The 25,922-nt window shown below is 38.1% G+C and overlaps 1 protein-coding gene and 1 long non-coding RNA gene across 2 annotated transcripts in view; one reads left to right on the forward strand and one right to left on the reverse strand.

Moving 5' to 3' along the window:
- LOC125225106 overlaps window positions 1-25,922 on the reverse strand; it is a 350,675-nt gene that overhangs the window by 259,877 nt on the left and 64,876 nt on the right. The window lies entirely within an intron of this gene.
- LOC125225102 (lachesin-like) overlaps window positions 1-25,922 on the forward strand; it is a 171,338-nt gene that overhangs the window by 92,985 nt on the left and 52,431 nt on the right. The gene's annotated exons all lie outside the window — the stretch shown is intronic.

Genomic DNA, 25,922 nt, shown 5'->3' on the forward strand with positions numbered 1-25,922 from the left:
TGTCTTGATGAACTCTTCAATTGTGTTAGAGCCTCCTGTAATGTCATCAAAATAAACTCGCACTCCCTCTTCATATAAACTTCCATATGTTGACTTAACGACCTTTGACATTATGGAAGGTCCGCCAACAAGTCCAAACATAACTCTTAGAAATTCTATATGGTAGTCTTGGGTTACAACAGCTGTTTTAAATATGTCCTCTTCTCTTATGCATATGTTATGATAAGCATGATAAATGTCCAACTTGAATTTGTATATAAACTGGGATATGGTTGAGATGATGTCTTCCATTCTCTCGATTGGTTGTGTGTCTAACACCGTAATGGGGTTTATGGTTTTAGAGTAATCAACTACTGGCCTGTAGGGTGTGGTGTCATGAAACGGTTGGGACACAACAAACATTGGTGCTGCATATGGTGAATTTGACAGTCTACATATTTTCTGTTGAAGCCATGTTTCTACAGTCTCTTTCAAGAAAACTCGTTCTGGTTCTGGTAATCTGTAAGGCTTACAGCTAACAGGCTTATCACTGGTTAAATTAATTTCTAATTTAAAATCAGGAAATTTACCAATGTCATTTTCATCCTTTTTGAAAATATCATCATATTCTGATACTAAATCCATTACTTTCTGTTTATTACTTAAGAGTACTTGCTGTATTGGCTTATTGTTTGACACACAACATGCAATTGAATTTTCTTTTCTTGTATAAGCTGGAAAATATTCAGTATGAGTAGGCGTTATTATGCATACTTTGCCATCAGGATCATGTATTATGCGAGCGTATACAGCGAACTGCCAGTCTTTTCCAATTATCATAGGCACAGGTAAGTCGTGGCATATAGCAATTTGGGGCATGAAATAATCAATGTTTCCTACCTCAATGCGACCAGATATCCATCCTATAGGTGTTAGTTGATTACCAGCAACCTTGTAGGCTCCTTTAGTCCATGGGTAGACTTCAGTGTCCTGTGGCAATGCATCCTTGTCGACGATTGTGAGGACTGAACCTGAATCAGGCAAAGCATGTAATTTAAGAGATCCATTAATTGTCACTGGTATTAGTGTTACATTAGGGGCTTCTTCTTGTATGCAACTTACTTGGTTTAAATTAGCATTTGGTTTTTGAGTAGAGCTTGTTGATGGCTGGGGCTTATTGTACTTATGTTCAAACTTATTGTTATTGGCTTTACTAGTTGACGTTTCTGTATCTATGGCTGTTTTGGATGGCATTTTACAATCATACGAGACATGACCTTTCATTCTGCATCTATAGCAAAATTGATCCTCTTTTCGGTCAACTTGTGGATTAAATTTTGGAATAAATTTGTTATATTTTTGGATTTCTGTGGTGTTACTTACTGTTTCGTTTTTATTAAACTTATCCCTTGGCATAATTCTTCTAATATTGTCCAGTGCAGCAGCATGACACAGCAAACCATCTACATCCTTACAACAATGAGATGCTAGCGGTATGGACCAACGAGAGTCCCAGATGCCCTCTAGGATCAATGACACTTTGTCTGCTTCTGGAATAGTACATGGTGATTTAACAAATAAAGCATTTTTACTGTAAATATATTCTGTGATAGTTTCAGTGTTCCGCAGTGTTCTCTTGGCTGAAAAGTTATAAACTCAGCAAATGACATTTTCAAAGAAAATCTCTCACACAATTTGGCTTTCCATTCTTGCCAGGTAGCTAAATTTTTACCTATGGCCTTATGCCAATCACTTGCCGGACCCCTAAGTCTCATCGATGCATTTACTAATGTTAAATTGTCTGCCCAATTTGCTAACTTCGAGATTCTTTCAACTTGTTTTACCCACTCAATTGCACTATCAGACCTGTTACCGCTGAAAAGGGATATTGCCTGACTTGTGTCTGTTGTTGAATATACTTGCAACGTTTGTTGTGTTGGACTTGTGATTTGTTGCAAAATCATGGATTGTGTTTGCAAAATTTGTAATAAAGTATTATCTGACATGGACGTACCTGGTGCTGAATTAACATTACCGTCATCCTTTTTAATTTGGTCGAGCTGTATTTGTAGGTTTTTGAGCTCGACTTCTTGGGACAACCTTTTTGTACGTTCTCTTTTATACTCCTCCAATATGCCATGTTCCTTTTTTGATATGTTATCTTGATGTAACCGTGCCACTAATTCATCCTTGTTGCCAGTTACGGGCAGATATCTTGACTTGAGTTCTGATTTTAGCTGGTTAACTGTGAAATCCTGTAAATCTTCCTCTTGCGTGCTATCCATTGTGATTACGCCGATGTTTCGTATTTAATGGAAATATTACGTATTCCTTGAATCTACAACTGAATATGAAGCGTATATTCGAAAAAATATGAAAATAAACTATGATTAACGGTTTAACACTCTTGATTGAAATTATTTTCCGATTTCGTCCGCGCGACATGTAAGAAGTGAAACAACGTTTTCGGCCATAATGATATATTTCTATTTCATCTTACGCTAACCTAATCCTATTTCTATCTCTTTCGCTCAGTCATTCATTCATCCCTTTCTTTCTAATATGTATTCAAGCATGCTGTCTCTTTCATTCAATACGTTTCGTTTTACACAGGTAATGCACCTTACATACGCAAATGTAGTGTTCGTGTTTGTGTTGATGATCCTCAAAAGTAGTCTAGTTCTGAAGGACTTCCAACGCTTGTCTGGCTCTGTTTATCCACGATCGAAGATGACGGGCTCACTGTGAGGTCTGCGAGTAGGACTACCACGATTATGTTTTAATCTAATGCTACATTGAAACGTTAGGTTCTTTACTAGTTATATAAATAAAACAATCTTTTCAAAAATAAAAATTATAATACAAAAAAATTACTTTTTAAAAAAAAAATACAAATGTAGGGTAGGCAGCCGAAAAGATTAAAAAATAGATCTCAGGAGTAAGTCCGAACAATTTAGATCGAGCTCGCATTCACTTGAAGACGCTTTAGAACGAGTGGCACTTCCCTGACTATCGCTCGGTGAAGCAGCGGACGGCGCGCATGGCAAGGTGTGACGTCACTACTTCCCGGTGTTCAGGGTGCGGAAGAGCAGTAGGTGGTCTCCGGAGCCAGTGTTGGGTGGTAGGTGGTAGGTCCCCTGGAATTCGTTATTATTGGACGTTTAGTGAAATGTCCGATTTTGCGTTACTGCCTGCGACATTCTGCCTTATGAAGTAAAAGCGCCAAGTGGGAAGTGCAGAAAGCAGGAAGGCACGCTCAAAGCATTAAATAGTGATCAGAGATGTGGTGGTAGCATACAAAATCAGCTTTGTTATATGGGTATGCACTTATGCAGTTTTATTGTTTTTCTCTAAATCTACATGACATGGAATGTACATTTAAAACTCATTCTGTTAAGCAATAGCAACTAAGTGTCGCAATGAATACACTTAAACTAATTAACATTTGCATGAAAATTGCAAATCATGATTTCACTTTTTAGTAAAGTGGGTAGAAATTAATTACGCTAAAGAACAAAGATACCTGTAGCTCACAATTACAGCGCTTAGGCATAATGAAAGGCTACTAATTATATAAAAGGAATAAAGCACCTGCTATTTTAGGAAGGATTAACACAGTAAAGATGAAATAATTACTTACAAGCTATAAAATATTTTTTGCAACACTCACCCGAGCGGGGGAAAACACTCACACACGAATTAAATTAGGTTCTCATGTTTAAATGAATGTAAAACCCTTCGAACGCCATCGTCCGAGAGTGCCTTTTTTAAAAAAATAAAATAAGTGGAGCGGGCAACTCGCGTCGCCGCGCCGATCCAAATGGACGAGGCCTATCCGTTAGTCCCCTCCGCGCCCCGCGGTGACGTTACATACTGGTTGTACGATCTTTAAACGCCTATATCGCCGTGCGTGTGGACTTACGTTTGTCATCAAGTAAACTTCAGTATTCGGTCAGGCGTTATTTCTATTGAAATTTATTAGGTTAAAAAGGAACTTCCTTTACGCCTTCCGTGACAGGACTGATTATTCAAGAAGCGTTAAAACGCTAACGTTACATACCCCCCCTGATTAGGAAGGGTTTTATCTAGGTAAAATCCTCTATATTCGTACCGACTCATTAACTACCTGCCCCAAACACAGACTCCTCGCATTCATCGCACTATCATATGATCTTTCATTCTTTATCTTTCACAATGCCATAGCACATTAACGTGTGCGTTAAGCCCTGTCGAACAGAGTAATTGTATAAGTTTACTTTTACTCGCAGATAGATAATAATAGATGTACCTAATTCAGTAAACCCCATTCTTCTTTATCATATAGGTTCCTATTAGTCTAAATACTCGCATTAAAAGAATAAAATAAACTCTTAGTAGCTGTAGCAAATCAGTAGGCAGATACTGTTTCCATCAAGAACCAAGAGACAAACTGCTGACCTGGTAGAGGTTGCAATTATTACACATCTAATCAATTGTTTATATGAAAAGGTAAAATAAAATAGAAAGGAACTAATTACATTTGAATGGAATCACTGCGGCTGTTTGATAGAGTTAAACCTCCTAGAAGAATACGTGTTACGGTTTTAGGATTTATAATTAGTGAGCTTTAAATCCTTGATGTGCCAATCACCTAAATTATTTCCGCGTTTATCGCAAAGCACGTAAACTAGTGGTGATTTTTTTGATAATACCCGACACTCTACGAACTTAGGTGCCAGCTTCTTGGCAAAGCTATTATCTTTATCACTCTGATAATAGGTACGCTTCCAAACCGTATCACCAACATTGAATTCAGCCTGCTTGCGACGTAGGTTGTAGGTACCACAGTTTTTAGCGTGTGCCTTTAACAACGCTATTTGCGTTTGGTCAAAGATATTTCGTAAAGCGCCAAAGTTTTCTGCATATTCATCCCTAGGTGCGAATATTAGGTCGCTTATAGTATCCACGTCCAAATAGTGGGATCCACAAGTTACCAACTCTCTGCCGTAGACCAGAAAGGATGGTGTACGATTGGTCACCTCATTTACCGATGAATTTATAGCAAATTGAATTTTTGGGATGTTGGAATCCCAAGACCTATGATCGTTATTTTCAATGAAACAAGCGATAGCCGTAACGATAGTTTTATTATAACGTTCAACCACATTTACTTGGGGTGTGTATTTAGGGGTGTATCGAACGTCAGGGATTTTATATTTCGTAAATAATGCTTTTAGAGTATTACTTACATACTGTTTCCCGTTATCCATTAAGATTGTTTTTGGAATACCGTGTACCAGAAACACTTGTTCCTCTAGAATGCGAGAGATTATTTCAGCGGTAGCTCGCCGAATAGGAAATAACAGACAATATTTAGAGAAACAGCAAGTCACGACCAATAGGAATGTGTTTTGTTTTCTAGAAGCAGGCAGCGGTCCGACTAGGTCTGTACTGATCATCTGAAAAGGTCTACTACAATCCTTTGGCCGTCCCATAACGCCTAGAGTACTGTGATTGGCATATTTATACGACTTGCACACATCACAGTCACCTACGAATTCCACCACATCCCTATGCATGTCAGGCCAAAAATATTTAAGAGATAGCCGTTTATACGTTTTAAGTACCCCAAAATGACCCGCTGTTGGACAAGAGTGGTTTTCTTCAAGCACTTGTTGTCTGTTTTCCAAGGGAATGACCTCTTTCCATTCAAACTCTCTTAAAAGAGGGTTTAAAGTTCTCTTGTAACGATATAACTTGTTATTTACAACCTGATAATCTAAAAATGACGCAGATGCGTTTTGACACCCATTGAAAATGTTCAGATACCAAGGATCTGTGATAGACGTTACATAGTGCGTGGTATTAGGTACAATTGTATCGATAGCCGAAATCGGTATTCGAGACACACTGTCGGGAACTACATTATCAGCGCCTCGGCGATGTCTTATCTCACAGTCGAACGCTGAAAGTCTAACGCCCCACCTAGCTAAGCGACCCGTAGGATTGTTTATGTTCAAGAACCATTTAAGGGCTGAGTGATCCGTATAAACGATGAATCTTTGACCATTTTCGAGGTAACAACGCCAATGTTCGACCGCTGTCAGAAGGGCGAGAGCCTCACGCTCAGTAGCGCTATAGTTTCGTTCCTGTTTAGATAGGGATTTGCTCATATATGCAATTACTTTCTCGGTATTGTCTTGAATTTGCGTTAAAACTGCGCCTATACCTAGATCACTAGCATCACAGTGTACCTGAAATGGCTTTGAATAGTCCGGGCAAGATAATATTGGGGTAGAAACTAGACACTCTTTTAAAGCCTTGAATGCCGCATCCGCCTCTGGAGACCAAGCGAACGGAGGTGCATTTTTTGCTTGAGAAGTTAATTTGTTTAAAGGAGCAGCTAAGGAACTGAAATTAGGTATAAACCTCCGATACCAAGAGGCTGCGCCTATAAACTTCCTGACTTCTTTGCGGTTTTTAGGGGTAGGATAACTTACGAAAGCTTCAACCTTATCGGGATCTACATGTAAACCATCAGAGTCGACAACATATCCTAAATACTTTAACTGTTGCCTAAAGAATTGGCTTTTCTCGTAATTTATAGTCAGATTAGCGGTTTTCAGTTTTTCTTTAACACGAACTAAGAGGGAAATGTGTTGCTCAAAAGTAGGAGATACAATTATGATGTTGTCAATAAAAACGAAGACCTTGTACTCAAACTCTGGACCATAGAATAGCTTGTCTACGAGCCTCTGCTGTGTAGCAGCTGCGTTAGTCAACCCGAAAGGCATAGATTTGAATTGGTAAGTTCCGCGAGAAGGAATATAAAAAGCAGTCTTACACCTGTCCTCCTGTCTAATTGGTATCTGCCAAAAGCTTTTAGAGAGGTCCAAGCTAGTAAGATATTTGGCATCTCGCAGATTATCCAATATTTCAGCTATATAAGGCAAACTGTACGCATCCTTCTTAGTTACGGCATTAAGCTTGCGACTGTCCAAACAAAATCTTAGTTTACCATCTTTCTTAGGAGTAAGCAAAACCGGCGATGACCACGCGCTCTCGCAAGGTTCAACCACGTCGTCTTTAATCATTTCATCAAGTTGTTCAATCAAAACGCGTTGTTTTTCTAATGGCATCCTATAATATCGTTGACGGATGGGGGCAGAATCGCCAGTATCAATAACATGTGTGGTTAAGGTAGTCCTACCCAGACCGCATTTCTCATAGGATATGTCATAGAATTGCGAAATAATATGATCTGCTGTAATTTTTTGATCATTTGACAAATGTTCGTAACTGCAAAGCTGTTTCTTATTACTATCCGCCTCAATAGCAGCTAGAGCGACTTCGGACTCAGGACGTATCAACACACTAGACAGATACTTAGGAAATAACCCAAACTTATTCCAGAAATCCATGCCGAGAATGAGAGAATTCTGCACACTGGGAACAACGTGGATAGTTAGTACGTGACTCCGGTCTAGGAATTTAACTGGAATATACATCACGCCCAGACAAGGTAATTTATGGCGACCTGCAGCCACGAGATCAGAAGATGACCACCGCTGTATTTTGAACCCTCTGTCCAAAAAATACGTATGCGAATTGTTACCAAAAATAGTTACCGGGCAGCCGGTATCAAGCAAACCGATGAGTGGCTTACTTCGAATTTCGACCATAACGTGAGGACGAGAATGGTCGGACTGAATATTGTGGATTGAAGAAACGGAATAGCACGAAAAGAAATTGGAAACAAAACTGAGCCAACTAGCCCACTCAGCATCGTCTTGTTTATCTATGATAATTCTTTCGTTCTTACATTCTTCGTCGCTACAATCCACCGTACTCAGTTTTTTTGAACGGCAGACTGGCAATTTGTGCAATCAGGGAAACGTACGCCCTTCTTACCACACTTGAAACAAATCAGGAAGTGAGGCTGTCGACAAGTCTTTAAAGAATGGGAGGTCACGCGACATCTAGGACAGTAGGAGTTTTTAGAATCGGAACTATTATTAGCCTCTATTGCGTTAACGTTGGCGCTGTTTGGTCGTTCCGTGTTCTTTTTAGTATACTGATTGGTATTGTTAGGGTAGGATTTGAAAAATCTATTCCTGTAGTTACTACTCTTGTAATCAGAATCACTATAGTTATATGAAGCACCGGCACGGTTACTGGAAGAGCTAGGTAACTGCCTGTCGTATGCAAACTCCCGGGCCAGCGTATCAGAATCAGCTTTCGGTGGTTCGTGAAAATGAGCAAGTCGTGACTGTATATTTTCGTAGCTGCGGCATAGATCCTGCAGGCCCTGAATATTAGAAACATTGGAAGATGCAGCGAGGGTACTATCATAGACCGGACGTATATTGTGCAGGAGTATTTCGAGTTTTTCCTCTTCTGATGGTTGTTTAGCAAGCCTAGAAAACATACCCTGCATAATAGAAACGTAAATTGTGATGTTCTCCTGTTCACCTTGTGTACGCTTTCTTATTTCATCCATCCAAAGGTAATCGTAGTTAGCCTGGCTAAAATCTTGAATTAATAGCTTAACTAAGTCCTCCCAAGACTGCACCCTACCTCTGGCACATCGGTACCAATGCAAAGCTGCGTCAGTAAAAATCTCGTAGCCAAACGATAACAACTTATCCTTGGACATCCCCCTAGATATAGCTAGTTCCTCGGCTTTTTGCACGAATGCCCGAACGCACGTTTTACCAGAGTACTTCAGTTTGCTAACCACATCAGAAATTAGCCTTTTCTCGCACGATACCGAAATTATGTCAGATAGCGGCTCGGAGCTCATTGACACAGAGGACGGTTCCTTTTTTAACGCTTTAAGCTCTGAAAACTGTTGTTTGAAGGCCTTAGATAACTCTGAATAGGTAGCCTCAATTGCTTCCGACCTATCCACCCTAATGAGTCGGTAATAAACATGATGCAGCATATTCTCTGTCCGTGAATAACCATTCCTGTCATATTTAGATTGAAGGGAAATAATGTTATCTCTAGTTTTTGACAAGGTCTCCCTAACTTGTGCCAAATCCGCACTAGGATCCAAATGAGACTCCAAAATATCCTCGGCAGGCAATAGCGAACTAAGCTTCACAATCTGTTTCCTAAGCTCCTGAACCGATTCTCCTATATTACCCCCCCTAACAGCAACCTCGTACTCCAACTCCGACTTTTGAAGCGAAAGGTATTTAATTTGGTAATACATGTTTAGCCCGTAGGTGTGTGTCGCAATTCCACAAAACAATTATAGTTAAATTAAAAATATTATAGAAAGAAGAATCAATCAGATATCAAAAATAGGTAGGTAGTTCGACAATGCTCATCAAAGTGTGGGTAGTCGACCGGAAAATATAATGTAATTTTATAGAAAAAACGCTTACTAGCACAGTTTGATGAACACCTGGACACACTTAAAACCTAATACAAAAAAACAGCCAACACCAATGATTACTAGATAATACCAAAGCAAGTTCAAGCGAATACGGCTCAGTAACTAAATACCTATGATTGGGCGCCAATGAAACGTTAGGTTCTTTACTAGTTATATAAATAAAACAATCTTTTCAAAAATAAAAATTATAATACAAAAAAATTACTTTTTAAAAAAAAAAATACAAATGTAGGGTAGGCAGCCGAAAAGATTAAAAAATAGATCTCAGGAGTAAGTCCGAACAATTTAGATCGAGCTCGCATTCACTTGAAGACGCTTTAGAACGAGTGGCACTTCCCTGACTATCGCTCGGTGAAGCAGCGGACGGCGCGCATGGCAAGGTGTGACGTCACTACTTCCCGGTGTTCAGGGTGCGGAAGAGCAGTAGGTGGTCTCCGGAGCCAGTGTTGGGTGGTAGGTGGTAGGTCCCCTGGAATTCGTTATTATTGGACGTTTAGTGAAATGTCCGATTTTGCGTTACTGCCTGCGACATTCTGCCTTATGAAGTAAAAGCGCCAAGTGGGAAGTGCAGAAAGCAGGAAGGCACGCTCAAAGCATTAAATAGTGATCAGAGATGTGGTGGTAGCATACAAAATCAGCTTTGTTATATGGGTATGCACTTATGCAGTTTTATTGTTTTTCTCTAAATCTACATGACATGGAATGTACATTTAAAACTCATTCTGTTAAGCAATAGCAACTAAGTGTCGCAATGAATACACTTAAACTAATTAACATTTGCATGAAAATTGCAAATCATGATTTCACTTTTTAGTAAAGTGGGTAGAAATTAATTACGCTAAAGAACAAAGATACCTGTAGCTCACAATTACAGCGCTTAGGCATAATGAAAGGCTACTAATTATATAAAAGGAATAAAGCACCTGCTATTTTAGGAAGGATTAACACAGTAAAGATGAAATAATTACTTACAAGCTATAAAATATTTTTTGCAACACTCACCCGAGCGGGGGAAAACACTCACACACGAATTAAATTAGGTTCTCATGTTTAAATGAATGTAAAACCCTTCGAACGCCATCGTCCGAGAGTGCCTTTTTTAAAAAAATAAAATAAGTGGAGCGGGCAACTCGCGTCGCCGCGCCGATCCAAATGGACGAGGCCTATCCGTTAGTCCCCTCCGCGCCCCGCGGTGACGTTACATACTGGTTGTACGATCTTTAAACGCCTATATCGCCGTGCGTGTGGACTTACGTTTGTCATCAAGTAAACTTCAGTATTCGGTCAGGCGTTATTTCTATTGAAATTTATTAGGTTAAAAAGGAACTTCCTTTACGCCTTCCGTGACAGGACTGATTATTCAAGAAGCGTTAAAACGCTAACGTTACAACATTTATTTATTTATTGAATGTGTGGAGCTATATACTTGCACAAAACTATTTATACATATAGTTTGACTGTAGAGTCAAATATTGTTGACATTTTTACACGAAGTCATAGAACTGAAACTATACAGGGTGGCCATATCTTATAGAACACAAAAACAAACGCTCCTTACATACTAAAAACAATTAAACCTGATATACATTTTCGCAGGTATATTGTAGTAGTAGTATCTAATTTAACAAAAGTGAATCATGTTTATCATAAATGCACATTGATAAGACAAATAGCTGCCAAGATTAATTTTACAAAGTTTCTTTCCCGAAAACTAGTTTTCCGACAACAAATATTTCTCCAAACAAGCACAAGTAAGGGTGTGGGGAACAAGCTTGTTTTCGATGCGGCTTCTAACGGTTAAATAAATTAGATAAGACGGGATACACGCTGACGAGGGCACTTAGCAACTTTCTGTGTTGTCAACACTTTTATGTGTGCGTTGGTCCATTACGCAGCCGGTCTACACTTACTAACACTAATGGAATCACTGCCAAATTGTAGGAATCGGAACGTAAATGGACGTCCTGTATCGATAAACATTTGAATCACAATGTATAGCAGATTATTTTAAGGCGTGTTCGGTGAATCAGAAAAAATCCTTTGTTAAGTGTTATAGTGGACGTTATGGTCATAACTAAAGTGAATGCATGTACCTCGTATGATTTTGAATACATATGCCAACATATAATATCATGACATGAATATAGTCCAGTTGAATAAATTATGATTTTTTTTTCAAGTAATTTACGTAAAATTGTTATTGGTAAATCAAATACTTATTATCCAGTCAAGTCCTTACTAAAAAAGTTTGAAATGCGATGCCACATACCTGCTATTCCAAATTATACTTTTAAGTCTTAACTTTACTAAAGAATTAATCATAAACACATAGATAAGTGAAAACCTCGACTCGTCCATGTGATAGTCTGCAATGTCTGCATAAGTCTGGGTACAGGAGAAACATCTGCTTACGCAATATCCAAATGCACAAAACCGCTTACGATAACATCGTTATCGCAGCTAGCTATCTCTATCGCTCTGCCGTATTGGCGCGACAGAGCGAGACTGCGTTTCGATCGACGTCTACGTCAACGATTGTCATTCGGCTAGGCCGCCAGAGGTATTCCTTTTTATCAGTTCTTCGGAAGTACAAAACCCCCGGGAGTGAGCGGAGGCGGAATATTGTCTGCTTGCCTCGCTTTTTCAAACTTGGCCGCTTCATTTAATCAAGACCTCGTTCTTTGAGTGTTTATTTGACCAAAGTATCTACGGGTTCATTCAAATTCTCTTAAACTTTGTAATATAATATTTAAATAAATACGTCGATGTATTTGGTACTTCAGTACGACGTACCTTAATTGTACTATTAATCAAATAAGTATCATTGAGTGCATTAGACATCTTTTTGTCTAAAGTATCAACACCACTACCTAATGGCATTGAGTTTCACACTTTCCTCGTCTACATCAGTTATTCCAACTTCAGGACTTAAATCAATAGGAAACTATATACGAGTTGCGGGTAGACAGTTTGGTTTAGTAGATTCGTAGTTTTGTGTGTATATATCTAGTAAACATACGTAATGCATATGGTAGCAAAAAATCTGGAAGAATCGATTCGGTTGTAAGGACGGTTTTAATATCTATTCCGATTAGATTCAGTGTCAGGAAGGAACGCAGATAGCGTCGGCGGAGTTGGAAGGAAATATTAGATGGATCGGGCTTCGAATACAAATATGGGGAGATAGGGAAATCGGATTCGCCGGCAGTCCCAGACGTGTCGTATTATCGGACTCTTTTTTGTTACAGTAAGCTAACGCGTTTAATAACATGGTCCGTTTTACTAATGTTTATTTGAGTAAATAATATTGTATTTATTTCAAATACATATAGGAATTATAAACCAAGTCCCCTAATCAGACTTCTCGAGTTAAAATTTATATTTTGTTTACCTATGTCATATTTCAGAACTTTGCATGTTGAATACGTTTGTATGTCCTATATAATTTTCATTTGGATAGGTATCTGAAAACAATTTCACGCTCATTGATAACAACTCCGTTGTTAGCGGTCACTTACTATCTGTCAAATCAGTATTATTGTATAATTAACAGTAGTAAAATGCATATCTTTATCATAAAAAACAGCCAGAGCAAAAAATATGTTGGCCATTACCAACCACTCTAAACTATTCAAGTTTGACGATAAAGCCGCATTTAACTACTACAGCGCGAGAACTTCATACAATATTCGATACATTCCTAAAGTCCAATGCATTCAGTCGTTTTACTAAATATCACAATGTAACGAAAATCGCGTGCAAGTTCTTGATCCATCTAAATCCATTAGGATAGCGAGCGGTATCTACCGGAGTCTACGGTGCATTACGGCGGCCACCGGACGGCACGGCGCCCGCCTGCTGAATTGTTCGCTCACTAATTAAATCTCGCCAGCGACATCGCGGTTTCAAACCGACAGCCTCTTAATTATTGTTTCCGCTCTTAACATCTGTCTTAATGTCACTTTCAATTTAATTTAGAAATTCTTCAGCCCCGCGGTACAAAAGTTTATTACGACACTTGATAAGAGTAGGTAAGTAGTAATCGTAAGGCAGCAAAGGAAAGCTATATAGATGGCTCTTAAGACTGGAAAGTTTTAGTTCTCTCGCTGTTACATATACAAATTGGTTTCTGAAGCTACAAAAGAAGCGCCTTTTGGGCGGCTCGAGGGCCGAATACAAATTAAGAAGCAAACTTCGTTCTCAGCAAATTGGTTAATGTAAGTAACGTCTGGATTTGAGATAGTTTCGAAAACTTTGTCCAGTGATCGTGGAAACCATATTGAATATTAAAAAAATGTTCCATTCTAAATAATTTCGTTTATAAATATGTAGGAATACATTTTATGATATCGTGTGGTACTAAGTAATATTTATATTTCCAAACATATTTTTTTTTCTCCCGCGATTGGAGAGTACGCTGGTTCGATTCCAGCCTCAGGCACCAGAGGAATTGGTCACTTTTTCTTTCATATGTGTAATTTATTTCGGTTTTAATATTATTTTTTGTTTAAATCCTACTTAAACAGGATATATTTGTTTCCAAGGGGGCAACATATAAAGATTAGAAAATACATACACCTTAAGCTTGCTTTTTCTAATAATAATCATTAGTCTAATACATTAAGAATGTTTCTTTAGAATTAGTAGCTAGGTACTCATTTGGGCGTGCCGGCGCTGCGTCGAACGCCTTTTTAATTATTTATGCGCTGCAGGCAGAAGGAACACATTTGCTCCGCTGCGCCAAAATTAAAAGACGAGAGAAAACGTTTGCGAACTCTAATAAATCTACCCCTTAGGATATTTGATTTAACAAAAGTAATTGTTTAAAATTTAAATTGAATTCGTCAAAGTAGCAGTCATGAACTTGTATTAAAAAGACTTTTTGTTTTAATATAGAATTTAATTTTTAGGGTTCCGTAGTCAACTAGGAACCCTTATAGTTTCGCCATGTCTGTCTGTCCGTCCGTCCGTCCGTCCGTCCGTCCGTCCGTCCGCGGATAATCTCAGTAACCGTAAGCACCAGAAAGCTGAAATTTGGTACCAATATGTATATCAATCACGCCAACAAAGTGCAAAAATAAAAAATGGAAAAAAATGTTTTATTAGGGTACCCCCCCCCTACATGTAAAGTGGGGGCGGATTTTTTTTTCATTCCAACCCCAACGTGTGATATATTGTTGGATAGGTATTTAAAAATGAATAAGGGTTTACTAAGATCGTTTTTTGATAATATTAATATTTTCGGAAATAATCTTTTGAATGTATTTTTAGAATCGCTATTAGTCAAATATATAATTTAAACTTTTATATAAGAATTAAGTTTTAGTAACTTACTCATTTACTCGCAAAAGCGCTGTTCCTTGCGGATGAAGTTTGGATGTGTAGCTGAAAGTTTCTTATTATTTAGATCCTACATGTGTTAATTAGGTATGGAGTCTGAATTCTTGAATTCAATAAAATATCAAAAACGACGTCATTAAAAAAGTTTATGTCATAATTTAACAAAATTGGCCACAATCTCTGTTTCTTCCTTATTACCAATTTGTAAATTTAAATTAGCTCCATGCATCTTTAAAAAGTCGCAAACCGATCCGAGCGGGGGCGCTGCGAAGCCGACGGGCGCAGTTGGTACAAAGGGCTACGGCGGACGGAAAGTTTTAATATACCTTCGATTGGATCCAGCCGCAGCCAGGGAAGGGACGAAGCATTGAAAGAAAATGTTTTGCTATTGAACAGGAATACGAATAACGAACGATATAGAAATCGACTAATACCCTTTTTTGAAGAACTCATCGCGGCGTCTTCTTGGACCCAGTTTTTGTTTGTAATTATATTTCTTTAAAGATGTAATCTTAATATAGCAGACTCTTTACTACATTTGTACATCTACAATGTTCACGTGCACGTAATCTAATTGAAATAGATAGATACGAGTAGGTACAGTCGAGTTTATAAATATGTGTACATTTTTCACCCTAACTCGTTGCAATAAGGTGAAAAAATGTACACATATTTATGAACTCGACTGTACGTACGTAAGTACTTGAATTAAAATAGAGCCCGCAACTCTATTACTGAAATATTAAATATAAACAGAATTTTCACTTTTGATTAAGCATTACATCTACCAATGGTAAAAGGGTAATTTATATGTGTAAGGTATGTAGGTACATGTTTGTCAGTAACGTAGGTAATAACTCTAAGTTATGTGCTATATTTATAATCCACTCTGTACCAAAATTCACCCTTTATTTCAATCTGCTACAAGCTGAGAATGAAAATAGGGTAGTATATTCGTCATTTTCGTTATTATTATTAGACAGAGATTACTTTTCGGCTGTCGGACCACGTCGATAGGGCACAAGGGTGCGACGGAATGGGGAAGACTCTAAATCCATATTCGATCAGCGGGTTCTGAGCCGATCTGACAAGCCGCCGATCTGTTTTGCATTTATATAAACAGCTCTTACCTTAATATACGCTGGTGTGCTGACAGACACATTTTGACATCGGAAATGTCTTGCGAAATTATTCTGCTGAACAAGATAATATTCCATTAAATAAATATGTACAATTATTGTACATGCATATTAGCATCCCTGCCCTGTCTACGTCATGTTAAACTAATAATTTTATTGAATCTAAAACAAATTATATTGAAATACAGGATAAAATACTTTTAGATTATTTGGATATTATATTAAGAGGGCCAATTTAAGCTTAAAATGGAACTTTAGATCTAAACTAATAGGTAATACGAAATAAAAACCGGCCAAGAGCGTGTCGGGCCACGCTCAGTGTAGGGTTCCGTAGTTTTCCGTATTTTTCTCAAAAACTACTGAACCTATCAAGTTCAAAACAATTTTCCTAGAAAGTCTTTATAAAGTTCTACTTTTGTGATTTTTTTCATATTTTTTAAACATATGGTTCAAAAGTTAGAGGGGGGGGATGCACTTTTTTTTCCTTTAGGAGCGATTATTTCCAAAAATATTAATATTATCAAAAAACGATGTTAGTAAACCCTTATTCATTTTTAAATACCTATCCAACAATATATCACACGTTGGGGTAGGAATGAAAAAAAATATCAGCCCCCACTTTACATGTAGGGGGGGTACCCTAATAAAACATTTTTTTCCATTTTTTATTTTTGCACTTTGTTGGCGTGATTGATATGCATATTGGTACCAAATTTCAGCTTTGTAGTGCTTACGGTTACTGAGATTATCCGCGGACAGACGGACGGACGGACGGACGGACGGACGGACGGACAGACAGACATGGCGAAACTATAAGGGTTCCTAGTTGACTACGGAACCCTAAAAATGACTCAAGTTTGTTTTCTAATGAACTTTTTACAAACTGGATTATCGGTGGTAGCCGGGCAATAACTCTTAGGAACCTGCGTACGCAATACGATTGAATATTTACCACTAACTCTTTGGTGAACAAAAGCAAAGTGAACAACCCTGCAAGTCCTGCAACCTTGTATATCCGCGAAGAAGGTGTATGTGAAATCCCCGCCCTTGTTCGGACAGCGTGGGAAAGCTCTGTCTTATGAACACGATGCCTGTGCCATGTGCCCAGCAGTGGGATGTACCTCTATACGAGAGGAGGTACAAATATTCGCGGAATGAAGAATTTGCAAATGAAATAAAACAACATAAATAAAAAATAAAATAAATAAATAAGTATTTTTATTCTTTTATATAATTTAATTACCCTCGAGTTTAATACATTTATCAGATCGACTAATTATTTTATGTAAGCCGTCGAAAAAAAATGTTTTACTTTGCCCTCAAAATTAGCCGAAATTGCCTCCTTCACTTCTTCATCGTCACGAAATTTTTTTCCTCGTGGTTCTCCGTGGTCCTCGAGGTCAGATCCGGGCTGTAGGATGGATGGACCAGCTATTCCAAGCCGCACCTGACCCTTCAGCACAACTTGCCTTGTCGCGCGCGAGTCCATATATCAAGCGCGACTTCAAGTATGGACTCGCGAGCGACAAGGCAAGTTGTGCTAGAGAGGCTGTTAAGATCAGCAGTCGCAACATGGCTCTTGGGAACCGGTGGATCTGCTGAGCATTTTCGGCACCCACCTAGCTCTCACTTTATTCATGCCGAGATCCATAGGATCCTCAAAATTGTTGTATCTGATACAGCAACTAATGCAGCTCAATGTTTCTTTTTAAATTGAGCATCTTCAATTGGCCGTTCTGGGCGAGGGTCCTCTTCAATTGACTCTGTGCTATGTTTGACGAGGCCATGCCATTTGAAAATCATGCTTTTAGCAGGACACTGATCCCAGTAGACGATTTTCATTTCATTAATTATAAGTTGCGGATCTTTTCCTTGCTTCGATAGAATTTTTATCACGGCACGATATTCAATTTGCTCCATAATAGCACGTTTATTCCGAAATTATTTGTTTCAAAGGCGAAATATTTAAAACAAATGACGGTTTAGAATTGACTCTGTATTTTTTTTAATAGTTCTCATACCAAATGAGCAAAGAGGTTTTGTATTTTTTTACCTCCTTGTATTTCATTCCGCGAATATTTGTACCTCCCCTCGTATGTATAGACTGAAGTAGGATGTAGCATATGTACTAAATAAATGCCTGATTTTTTAGGGTTCCGTAGTCAACTAGGAACCCTTATAGTTTCGCCATGTCTGTCTGTCCGTCCGTCCGTCCGTCCGTTTTTATTTATTAAAGTTGAACAAATTAATGTTCCCGATTTTGTGCACAAAACAAAAAGCGGAGGGAGTCCTTTGCCCAGCAGTGGGACATCGCAGGCTCTTAATAATAATAATATAATAAGAATTAAAAATAATTAAAATGAATAAAGGAAATATAATAAATGAATGTTAAAATTATTATTCCAGGAGCACTAGGTTTAATAGGAAATAATTTGCGGTAATCGTAATAAATATTCCAATTAATTAATATCTATGACATGATATCCCAAGACAAATGTAACATAATCTCACATAAGCATAGAACAAACATAGCTACCAACCGAAGCAGCAGAAAGGCGCGAGGGTGCGCTGTAGGGCTGGACCTTCATCAAGCGGTTGACTGGTATTAGGGCGTGCGATTGTTCCGCTGCGCCGCATTCCACGCTCTACACAACAAATATTTCACACTGTGATTTCGCATTAACACCCTCGTCTGCCGAAGGTGTCTGGGCTTTGTTTCACAACTATCTTCAGAAATTATGCGACCTACGAAAATGGATACCTGTTGAGTTGAAGTGTACTACATAAATGCTACAGCTAAATTGTGTAATGAACTGTCACTTGCGATATTTCTGAACCGATATGGCCTTCAAACCTTCAAGAAAAAAGCGTACTCTCCCCTCTCAAAACTTAAAAACCCGTCTGGCATTTCGTGTGTCCATTTTTTATTATTTTTATTATTATTTATTTATTATAGGTACTCAAGAATTACAAAACATAACTTAAATACAATGCTCCACAAAACTACAAATTAGTTTGACTGTGGAGTCGTTTCAGTCTCTTTTATGCAGTTTTCTTATTAAATATAGTTAAATATACTAATTAATATATATATAACTTCTAAATGTGTTATGTACTTAGTTGGAAGTAGGCAGGATCGCTTATTATAGAGTATCCAAGAGATGTTTTTTAAGAGCCTTTTAAAAGTACTTTTTTTGGATTCCAGTACTATATCCCCGGGCAAAGAGTTCAAGAGATAAGGTATTCGTTTTTGAAGCGTTCTGTCGCCATAATAATTTGACACTCTGGGTACTACATATTTGCCCGCGGATATCGTCCTGGTGTTGTGGCTATGGTTGACTAGTTCAAGATGGTCCTGTCTGCCATGATTTTTCAAGGCCAACATATATTTAATTGGCGGAGGTGATTGCTTATTATCAGGCGAAACGTATACATACGTTTTCTTTCTTTCTCACAAAAAAGCTTATCTGTTTCTGATAAGTGTACTGTAATTACAAAATCCGTGTTTGAAATTTCCCGACGCACAGAATACGTGCCGTAAAAATAATTCGACGCTCCTCCGGGATCGTTTGTAAAACGTCACGCGTAAAACATATTATAAAGCCAATAAAACGTGTTTACAAGGGTGAGTAGAGCTCGGAGTCCCGGCGCGCCCGCGCGATATCCGTAAACATTTTAGCACTGCAATAAATTTAACATTATCCAACTCACGAGACATTCTGTTTTCTTCCGTCCCGGGATCAGTTGGTTAACGGTTGTAATCTCGGCCGACTGGGGTTTTCCGCTCTCTTGAAGGAATTACACAGTCTTAAATATAGTGTCCCATTTTTTATAAATCATTACTATCATTAGGTATTTATTGGGCAAATTGACATTTCTTTTGTTACATTAACTTAGATTTTTCCACCCTTATAAATAGATAAATGATTAGCAAATTAGTTAAATAAGTTTAAATTAATTATAATGAAATAATCATAAACATACATACCGGCCAAAATCATAACCCTCCTTTTGCGATGCCGTAGTCAGGTAAAAATAAATATATATTACTAGACTCGTTAGGTTGTAGTTTAGCTGAAATGATGCTAACTTTGTTTAATATGTTCAATCCATTTAGCCATAATAACAACTTCGTCCATGACAATAACAACTACTCATTACTAGGAAAAAACCTCTTTCTTCGATTGCCCTCTAAGTCAAGAGGGCCTAAACAAAACACACTGACCCCGAATTCCGGCGCCGTCACTTGTACAGTAACCTCAAATTAGCCCAAGGAAAATAAAAACCCCTGTTTTGGCGGAGCTGACAGGGGTGCGTGGAGAGGCTCACTTGGAAACTTTCGTCGATAGCACATCTGTCTGGCCGCTCGTTGCTGTGAAAACTGTTTCATTTGAAACTGAAACTGTGCGCATGTAGCTAAGTGGACTTGCGAACCGATTTTTGAACTTAGACCGGTGGTGACCTAGTGCTCACCTGGTCACAATATCTGGCGCGCGTTTTTATAAATAGCATTATGTTATTCACGATTTTCGAGCGACCAAATTATGCGCTCGTAATTAATATCGCCAACCTGATGTTCAAAATAATTTTCAAAGTCGTATTAATTTGTTGATATTTAATTTAGAACACCTTGTCCATGGATGCTACCGACTACGTGCGTAATTAATTATTTATGTTGCTAATTTGTTGCAAGGCAGTGAAGGGAAGTACTGAGTTCCAGTTTATAAAACATATAACTCAAAACTACTTTAAGCTAAGTTATATTTCGCGAAGAAAAATGCTCCGGTAAGGAAACTCGTATTATAATGAAATAATCATAAACATACATACCGGCCAAAATCATAACCCTCCTTTTGCGATGCCGTAGTCAGGTAAAAATAAATATATATTACTAGACTCGTTAGGTTGTAGTTTAGCTGAAATGATGCTAACTTTGTTTAATATGTTCAATCCATTTAGCCATAATAACAACTTCGTCCATGACAATAACAACTACTCATTACTAGGAAACCTACCATACTAGGAGTACCTTGTCCATGGATGCTACCGGCTACGTGCGTAATTAATTATTTATGTTGCTGATTTGTTGCAAAGTTACTGAGTTCCAGTTTATAAAACATATAACTCAAAACTACTTTAAGCTAAGTTATATTTCGCGAAGAAAAATGCTCCGGTAAGGAAACTCGTTTCAATGCGGAAACTAATACAAACTACTCTTATTAAAGAGCACATAGAAAAATGTTAGTATTAGTGGAACTCAATTCTGTGGCATGTCCACATTACGTATGTATCAAGCCGCGCTTGGAGCGCGTGACATGCGCTTATTTCGTATGCGGGTGGAGAAACTTGCTCAAACTGTATGTTTTTTCTTTGTTTGTATTGGAAATATTTCTGCTCTCTATAGTAATTTCTGTGCCGACCACAGCTTCGTGTGATGGGTTTCATGCAAATTGTATGTACCGCGTTATAAAAAGAAAGCGTAATCTGAATCTTTTCAGGTTTTATGTAGCAATATCAGACAATATTTTTATTTAATATTGGCTATAGATAAAGAATGGAATAAAACAATGGAATGTTAGAATGGACGAAGCTTGAAGAGGCTTTGTGTCACTGGACATGCCTGACACTAAAACAGGAAAAAACTGAATTTTGCACTACAAACGTTAATTTTATGAGAATTGGTTCTTAAAATCGGCAATATCATGATTAAGAGAACTTGTCCATTACTTTATTTAAATCAACGTACAAAAATAATATAATATTCGCAGTGTTGGGTATGAACCATAGGTATCCAGATAAACACGAATTTACTCAATGAAAAATTTATTTATTTCCTCCATTACATATTTGCGAGATTTATGCACAGTAGCAATTCTGTCCAATTAATTTGGCTAAAAGCCCATGTTAATTGAGCGAATACGACTTAAACTAATTTAATATTAGTGATAATAACAGCGTAGACTTGCAATTGAACAATACATTAATCAGCCGCTCGTCTGCAATGCAATGCCCCTTTGCAGCGTTTATCCACTTTTCTACGGCTGCGAGATTAAAGGGGAGTAACAAAATGAGAAATGAAACGATTTCAGGACGCATTGTTGGGAGCTAGCCGTGGCCGTTGTCGGATTTATGACAAAGAACGCCGGATGATTCAATCAGTCGGCCAGTTCTTTAGTTTGTTATATTCATGTTTCTATGAGCCATATTGTTATCACAAAGTTTGGTTGCCCCATTCGCTTTGGAAGCTTATTACAATGTTTTTGTATTATTCTGTACTATTGTACTGGTCAGTTCAGTAAAGGAATGCATTTTGCACGGAGTCTTCTATCTACTTAAAGTTGTAGAATAACTTACTGTAGGGTTAGCACATGATTGATGCGATCGATCGATAATCGTTATACTCTCGCGCCAATCATCCATTAGCCCTGCTGTAGTTGTCGTAGACCTGGAGTAGTGTGCAGTAAAAAAAAAAAAAAAAAAACTATAATCACCTACAATTAGTAAGTACGTACAGTAGGTACAGAGCGGTTTGACGGGGCAAAGTTCGCCAAGTAGGTATTCAGTACAGGAGAGTAATTTACAATTTAAATATTCTTAATGTCTCCAAGTCGTCTTGGAGGCGGGGGCTCTCCGCTGTGCTTCCACTACATCAATCACTCGCGGCCGCTGCGCCTGAACATTTCTAATTATTCGCCTCGCTTTTGCCGGCGAGGTACTATTAACACGTTCACGCTGGAGCGATTCTTGATGGTTTTGTGCATTGTCCCAGCTCAATCGGTGTTCACCTGTATTTTTGAATCGTTTTTTTGAGAATCTGCCGATTTCAAAGACTGGATCTTATTTTGGAGGCTAAGCTATAGTAACTCCAGAAACATGCGGAGGTTAGTATGTACTGTACAGTTAGTTAGTATACAAGGCTAGTATACAGTAATGCCAATAAAGCCTGGTAAAAAAGGGGTCACATACTTGAAAAAATGCTTACTTAACTGTGGCTTTAAAGGCCCACTGACAATTAGGCCGCCGTAAAGTGACAGCGCCGTATCCGTAATATTTGATAGGTCGTTGCCGGCCGGCAGACTGTCTGACGATGGGCGCCACAATAGTGAAATATAATGCTTTTTGTATGTACTGTGTAAATAGAAGGCTACCTCAGCAGTAGTACCTTAAACGTGCGAAATAATTGTGCAAATTTTAAAACTCTTTGCAAGCACTAGCGTCTCTATGTATATTGAGTTACCTATGTAACTTATATAAATAGTTAAATGTTAGTTAATATTCATAAAAAAACACAGTTATACAAAATTTTTGACATCAATTCAGTACCGAATATAATCGAAGAGTGTTGTTTGGGTTTGTTCGGGATGTTTGTCGAAATGTCGCGAAGGCTCGTCTCAAGGGCCTCTCAACCGAGCACCCTCGCCAGGTGGCAGTTCGGCGCTGTCTAATCGCCACATCCGTTCTTAACAAGAGCTCCGAGTACCGCTTAAGTGATCAACCTACCCTTGTTATTTTAATACATCTTGTTGAAAACCTTAAAAATGCTGCTAAGAGTATTATAGAATTTTGTGTAATTTGTTTAAAATGTTGGCGCTTTATTGTTTTAAAGGACATGACTGTGTTGGGGGGCTTATTCAACTCAGAAATGACTTTGACAGCATTCTCCATCTCACCACCTCCATGACAAAATAGACAGCATTTTCCAACACACTACTATGGGTGACAAAAAGAGGTTCCAAAATGAATGTTCCATTGACAACATTTCATATTTACGACTACTACTTTTTAGGGTTCCGTAGTCAACTAGGAACCTTTATAGTTTCGCCATGTCTGTCTGTCCGTCCGTCCGCGGATAATCTCAGTAACCGTAAGCACCAGAAAGCTGAAATTTGGTAGTTAAGATAGTTTTTTGATAATGTTAATATTTTCGGAAATAATCGCTCCTAAAGGAAAAAAAAGTGCGTCCCCCCCCCCCTCTAACTTTTGAACCATATGTTTAAAAACTATGAAAAAAATCACAAAAGTAGAACTTTATAAAGACTTTCTAGGAAAATTATTTTCAACTTGATAGGTTTAGTAGTTTTTGAGAAAAATACGGAAAACTACGGAACCCTACACTGAGCGTGGCCCGACACGCTCTTGGCCGGTTTTTATTGTTTGGTTTGAAAGAACTCAATATTTAAAGATACACGTATTTTTTTATTTTTCCCCAAAAACTGCTATTTTAATGCGAAAATCCCTTTTTATTACTACTTCGAACAGAAAGAGCGTAAGTTACAAACGTCAAGACACAGCTTTATGACGTCACATGTGTTGTTTCATACACCTAAGAAAACGAGAAAATCATTCCTAAAAAAAAGTTTTAACAGTCAGCTTAAACAGTCCGAGATGTCTGACCGTCAAGTGTCACTGTCAAAAAATATTGAATAACTACGAGCTATGGAATGTAGAAGTATAAGGAGAGAAATCTGTCAAAGTAGAACAGTCGAAAATGACGTGTCAAACCCTTATGCACCTGCAATTGCAGCGCCACCTGGTTTTATATCTGCACTTCTAAAACTTAAAGCTTTCGCTCCTTACCTCTAATCTCCATACTACTAGCGATGATAAGTGTCACAGTCAAACTCAAGTGACATCCCAACCGGAAGATTTTTTTGGTTTTAGTGGCAGCTCTAAATAGTCTGACTCAACTATGTAACGTCACTTCCCCTTTAAACTATTTTTAAGAATTTTTCACTAAAAATAAGGAAAAAAATATTAAAAAATATATTTTTGTGATCTACAGGCGTATATCTCGAAATGGTTTTCGATTTAGGGACATTGAAAATTTTGAAACGTTGTGTGTTTACGTCACGGTTTATTAAAAGGTTTATTAATATTGGTAACATTTTCATACAAATTTTTTGGACATTTTTAACTCTTTCTTGTTGTCCTGCACGGGAAGCATGGTCGCGCGATAGACGATAAAATATCAGGCCGTCCCTATCGCACTTACTAATTTACATATAAGGGAACCTGAAAAGTTCAAAGATAATCCTGTCTTCGACCTTCATTTAAAAAAAAAAGTCCCATTTACGAGTGCCTATAGGTAGGTAAAAAAAAACTTAAACAACTTAAACGCTTTGATACAAAATTTTACCATTTTATATGTAATTTTAACTACTGAAGGAAAACATGTCAGTGAATAAGAAGCCACGAAGCAAAACTGCGAAGGCTTAACATCCTTACCGCGCGCCGAGACAAATAGTTGCTTTTGTGAAGAGTCCTTTGTTGGGATATGGACTCCGTGGCTTGTCATCCTTCCCCATTAACTAGCGACGTTGTTGCTGCATAACATCTTTGTTGACACTGCTTCAATGGAAAGTAATTGATCCATCAAATCACCACAGTTAGTGCGTTTTCATAAATATTATCCGATCCGATATCGGATATAGGACCGATATCTCATACATTTAAGCCGCCATTTTTGATCTTTGCCTTTGAAATCCTTCCGACATCCTATATCGGATTGGATAATGTGAAAACGCACTTAGGTCCACTTGCACCAATTACTTAACTCAGGAGTAGTGGGCTGTCAAGCCTGTCAACTGTCAAATTCCATATAAAATGGTCGGTTAACCCTTGATTCATGTGGCCCTTGGAGTTTATATTCATATAAATACTAAACCAAAATTCAAATTAAGTAATCACTAAATTATTACTTATCTGTTTCGTAATGTTGAAATCATTAGAAATCCAAAAAGTACTTAGGTACATTTTTTTTTTAGTATGAATAGGTAGACGTTTGACCACGATCACACCTGATGGTAAGTGATGATGCGGTCTACGGTGGATCACGCTTACCTATGAGATACCTTTTTACTCTTGCTTTAAAGAGACCTGGATTGTACTCATGTGGGAACACAGACTCAGGCAGGGCATTCCACTCCTTGGCGGTTCGCAAAATAAATGTTGAAGCGAAACGCTTAGTGCGTATTTTTGGAATACTAACCGTGAAGCGATGCCGCATTGCCGATTGTCTGGTGGTCCCAAGGTGAAATGGGGACTGAGGAACAAGGTTGTACAGTTCCTCAGCGCACTCTCCG

The sequence above is a fragment of the Leguminivora glycinivorella genome, chromosome 4, assembly GCF_023078275.1.
Source record: "Leguminivora glycinivorella isolate SPB_JAAS2020 chromosome 4, LegGlyc_1.1, whole genome shotgun sequence".
NCBI lineage: Eukaryota > Metazoa > Arthropoda > Insecta > Lepidoptera > Tortricidae > Leguminivora > Leguminivora glycinivorella.